Consider the following 6,106-nt stretch of genomic DNA (forward strand, 5'->3'; position numbering starts at 1 on the left):
CAACTCTCGAGTTCAAGGTTCTAACAAGGTTCTCAGAGTCTTAGATCGAGGTTGGAAATATTACTGTAAGATAGTAACACGTCCAAGGGATCTCATCTGATTGGGGCTTTCGTACTAACCCAACAAGTCTGAAACTTCGTAGGTTAATACTACATAACCACCGAATATAGTGGGTTAAAAGGTCCCTATAGTCATTGATCCAACTTAAGAATACTATCGTCGTTACGAAGACTCGTGGGGCAACAATATCTCAAGAGAATCTCCTCTAGGCGGGATCTTCGTTTCTTCCCAACAAGGAAGACTCCTTGCGGGCGCCCACTATGCAACCACCAACTTAATCTTATGGTTTTTCTCAGACTCGGGTGGAGAGCCTATCTCACAAAGTATCACCAACCAGAGGCCCCCAAATAAGACATAGTTAATAAATCACAATACAATAATTATGACAGAATAATAATAACAGAATAAAAATAACAATCAAACAAACAAGATTAACACACAATACAAAAACTGAACTAAATTAGGCTTCACTCTCTTTTGCTTGGAGCTAATTTCCCCAGTAGAGTCGCCATCTGTCGCATCTCGAAAAATACGATTCCTCGCGATGGTTGCGGAAAAAATTTATGTTCGAACAGAGTCGCCACCGAACATTATTTATCCCAATAAAGGGATAGGAAAATATCGATAAAACCTTTGGAAAGTAGAATAATGGTCGTCGCAACCATATTTGGGCTCGAGAGTGGATTACGTAAGGGGAAGGTATTAATGCCCCTTACGTCCGTTGTACTCAACGGGAACCTTTTAGTTCTAATTTGTGTTTCGAGTGTTAATTTATGTTCGTTTTTTATCTTTGGGTTATAAAATATTAGAAATTGAGAACCTCAGAAAGGGAATGGAGAGGCTTTTTATTAGTGTGCTCGCGAAGATACAACAATCTCCTGCCTACGTATCCTTGTGGCATAACGATTACTCGGATGGTCCAGTAAGACAACTCGTATCCTAATAGTCGGGAAAGGGAATAGAAAACTCTAGACCGCTTTCTGTTTCATCTGAGTAATTATGAAAAGGATTGGATAAGAATTAAGGTGTTTTGAATGGATGACGATTATTCGGATAATCGAGTACGACAACTCGTATCCTAATAATCGGTAAAAGGAATAGAAGACTCTAGACCGCTTTCTGTTTCATCTGAATATTTATGAAAATAAGGTTGTATATGGTTGACGTATTTTTAGAATGAACGACAAGTGCTCGAATGGCTGAGTAAGGCAACTCATATCCAAGCACTTGAGAAAAGGAATTGAAGACTCAAGACCATCTCCCTTTCATATAATTTATTATGAAATGATTTCATTAATTTATTAATTTGCGGAAAAATGACAATTGTTCGACTGACCGAGTAAGAAAACTCGTATTCAAACAATTGAGGAGAGAAGTTGAAAACTCAAAGTCATCTCCCTTTTTATTTTGTTATTATGAAAATAATTTGATTTAATCTTGATTTAGAAGTTTTTAGAGAAACGACAATTATTTGACTGACCAAGTAAGAGAACTTGTATTCAAATAAATCAAGGAGAAAAATTGAAGACTCAAAGTCATCTCCCTTTTTGTTTTGTTATTATGAAATAGTTTGATTTGGTTGTGCTTAGGTTGATGGAAATGACGACTATTTGACTAACCGAGTAAGAGAACTCGTATTCAAATAATCGAGGAGAGGAATTGAAAACTCAAAGCCATCCCCCTTTTCATTTCCAAATGAATTTGTGTTTGATTGTGATTGGGTATTTTAATTTGATTTGGATAGAAATATTCGACATTGGATCGAGGTTTTAAATTTGTGTTTTGAATGAAGTGAATTTTATTTTATTGTATTGTTCTTCTACTTGATAAAAATTGAATAGGTCTCATTGTAAGAAAGCCCAAGAGTAAGCTATGTGAGGTTGATGGCGATGCTTTAAAAGCGATCGACTTACAAGGGTGTTTGAAAATGGACTCGATATTAAATCGAGAATTGTGTGATTTAAATGGTTTAAAGTGGTTTTAAATTGATGATGGAATGGAATGGAATCGAATTTTGTATTATGAAAGCATAAAAGTAAACACTTAATATATAAAATTTATGCTTTATGCTTTATGCTTTCAAAAGTAAACACTTACTTTTGGTTTACTTCTTAAAGTGGTATTATGAAAGTGGTTTCAAAAAAATATATAAAAGTCAATCGAAAGTAAATTTATATATAAAATTGAAAGCATAAAGTATACTTTATATTTAATATAAAACTTAATATAACAAAATGTATATAAAACTTAAATAAAAAAACAAAATATATATAATTTAAGAAAACAAAATGTATATAACTAAAAAAAACAAAATGTATATACATATATGTGGAGCTCATTGACCGAAGTATACATATAAAATTGTAAATAAAAAAAAACTAACAGTATAATATATATAAAAAAGTTATGATAGAAAGTAACAGTAGTATAAAACTCAATGGAAACTAAATCTAAAACTCAATAATACATATACATGAATAAAACTTAAGATAAAAGTATATAATATGAAAATGAAGAAAACTAACAAGCAACAACAAGTAACAGTAACAGTAAGACAAACCAGAAAATAAAATGAAAGATGTACGGATAAACTCTTACACAGTGAATCGGCGACCGAAAGTAGAAACAAATTGTTGAATGTGTGTGGTAGGAGTTGTTGTGTGAATGTTGGTTTGAGTTGTATAGTTGTTTATGTGTGGTTCGGCGGTGCGGTGAGGTGAAGGGTTGTTGATGACGGTGTGTGAGCGAGATTTTCTCTGGAATTGGTGGCGGGTGGAGAGAGGATGGTGAGTGTGTGTTGTTGAGGGCGTATCTGTGGTGTTTCTGGCGACGTTTTTTTGGAAGTGAAGGCGGAAGGTTGGTTCGGTGGTGAACGGTGTGCGATTGGCGAAGAAGAAAACAATCCTATTACCTGTTTCTTTTGTCTTTTTCAGAGAGAGACATTAGATAGTAGATTGAAAAAAAAATGGGAATGCGTGATTTTATAGAGATCTGCTTTAGCCCTCTCATTTTCTTTTCTTTTTGAGGACCAGAGAGAGAGGGGTAACGTGTTAGCTGTCTGCTTTTTTAGGGTGGCTGCTCTATTTTTTGTTTTCATTTTCTTTTCAAGTGACCGTTGGGAGACCCTCTCTCCACTTTCTTTTTCACCAGTAACATCCCGCCACGTGCTCCTATTTAGAGGATAAGAAGGAATCTTCTTTGTATTAGCTGTCAACAACTGATGGAAGATATTATTTGGTTCTATTCTGATTTTTTAATTAATGTTATTATTATTTCGATTAGTTATAATTGGTACACACAAACACACATGGATAACTTATTATAGACCTTTGATTAAAACAAATGTTAATTAATTCTAAAGATGCAAAAAGTACCCTTTTTTAGATGTTTCAATCAATTTAAAATAATTTAGATTAATTGAATCAAATAAAAATTCTCACGTCTGAAATAAGCATGATAAAAAATAAAATAAGGATATGGAAAATTCTATTTACTTTTTTTGAATATTTTGGTGAAAGAATAAAATTAAAACTATTAAAAATGAATAATAGTCGGGCGAAAATTTGCTCGAAAAATTAAATCGGACGAACTAGAACGATCAGCACGAAATATACTTATTGAAAAAATACAACGTTTCTTCAAATTTTGAAATAAATTTTCATCGGTTAAAAGGCTCAGGCGGGTCAAAATGCAACCGAAAGAGTCGCTGAAAAATATAACGAGCACACCAGGTTAAACTACGTGAACTGTAGATTAATAATATTGGTGTCTATAATTTTAATTTTGAAACTTTTTACCCGCTGATTTGTGCATGTTCTTGAGAAAATGATTCAATCGATTTGTCTGTATTTTCAATAAATTTATTCTGACTGATATTTTAGTTATTATTCATGATGGAATGCATGTCATGTTGTGCATATGATGTAAATTAAAAATGAAATCGATTTTACAATAATTTAAATATGCCCGGACAAAATTGGGGTATGACATTAATATTTATTTATCATTGTCCCTTAAACCCAAGAAAAATCATCAGTCTTAGATTTACGTAGTAACATTAGATAACGGTAAGTTCGATTTTTGGTCCTTTGGGTTCGATAATCTTTAAAACTACACGATAGGACTGCGCACTTGCAGTCACAAATCTTATATACATACTAAGTCGCGATCAAGTTTTTAGCGCCGTTGTCGGGGACTAATTAAATCAATATCATAACTCTAGTGTTGCGCAGTATAGACTAAGGCAAACAAAACTATTTCCCTTTTAAATTGTCGATTGTATGCCAAGTACTCGCTCTCAAGGAGAGTAATTAGAGCTACCATTCGACGAACCAAAGTGTTATCTAAGATTAGAATGCTAGATACGAGAATACCGTATTAAGTACAATCTTCCCGATCCTAATATCCCTATTCCCAAACCAGTTGTAGAACTAGAGATGGATGAAGGGCTGCAGAACCATCCTCTCAAGTACTATGCCATACCTTCGCATGATGAACCACATAACAACATCGCTTCCCCTGCCATCGAGGCAAATAATTTCGAGCTAAAACTGATCGCGACTTTATGAGTCGATTGGGGTACTAACTGCAAGTGCACAGTTCTATCGCGTAGTTTTAAAAGATATCGATCCCACAGGGACTTATGAATCGATATACCGTTTTCTAAGGTTACTTCGTAAAGCTAAGGCGGATGATACTTTGATTGTTTAGGGGAAAGGTTAAAACTAAAATAAGATCTAGGTTAAATATCAATTAAGCGGATATCGGTATGTAGTTCGTCGTAATTAGGGAGTCAAATCTTCGTTGGTTTCTTGGTTTTAAAATAAATCCTTTCAGTAGACACTATTGATTAAAAGCCTTTTCTCAAACTCTCGCTCTGTTGAATAGACCATGACTTTAAATTAACGTAGCTGTCACTTATTAGTTAAGTCCAAAATCACTTTTTGAAAACAATAGAATCTATAGAAACTCTTTTTAAGAAAATACTAATCGTTTAAACACCCTCGTCTCAAACTCTCGCTCTATTGACTTAGATTATATAATTAAATTCAAATGCTTAACTCTCGTCCTCACATTTAACTTTTAAAAATACTTTTTGAAAAAGATTAGAATTTAATTAACTCTAAAAATTGCTTTCGCCCTGATCTAGAATTAATGTCCAATTTACACTGTCCAGTTAAAAACTCAAACTTTCGTTCTATTGATTTTAACTTCTTTAGTCTTTTACTCTCGTACAAAAACCTTGGTATTAAACCTGTAAATTGAGACCATAAAAAGAGTGATTTTATTTTTAAACGTAATTAAACCAACTTAGTTTTGATTCCTTCATTCCGCTTACTTTACATACCGATACCTAAATAAATTAGCCGGACATGCTAAACAGATCTAAACAATCATCATGCTTAAATAAATCCATCTCAGGCAAACAATATAAATAAACAATAATGCAGGGCATATATAAATTCAAACAATAATTAAAGAACCTGAATAATTAATAGCAATCTTGAACACTCCACCACATACCGGTTGGATTTGTTCTTGAATTCTTCAATCGGACAGGAAAATAAAAAGTGAAGGAATAAAAATCTAGGATCTAACGTAAGGTTAGATCCAGTAAAAGATACACAATAGTTTCCGGTGTAGAAACTATTGTGTGAAAAATTAATTAAGTGCTGAAAGATTGACTGGAAAAGAAAATAAAAATTGCAAATAAAGTAAAAACTGTAAAAAGGTAATGTTGTAAAGTATGCTTGCACGGCCGGAAGAGAAAAAAGGAACAAAGAAAAGGAGGAGACTTTAGGGTTGGAAGGAAGTGACTATTTATACTAGTCTCCTTTTTAATGGTTTCCAAAGCTTTCCGTGTAAAATCCTCACGTTCCAAGAGTCAAGCGAAATAATAGGCTTCAACGTGCCTCTGTTGCGTTTCTGAAGCCAAAAATATAGGAGAATGGTGTGACGTCCGTCACACCATGTGTTACGCTCGTAACACAAGGCAGCAGGGTGTGACGCTCGTCACACCTTGTGTGGCGCTCGTCACAGGCTCAGC

The sequence above is a fragment of the Lathyrus oleraceus genome, chromosome 6, assembly GCF_024323335.1.
Source record: "Lathyrus oleraceus cultivar Zhongwan6 chromosome 6, CAAS_Psat_ZW6_1.0, whole genome shotgun sequence".
Taxonomy (NCBI): domain Eukaryota; kingdom Viridiplantae; phylum Streptophyta; class Magnoliopsida; order Fabales; family Fabaceae; genus Lathyrus; species Lathyrus oleraceus.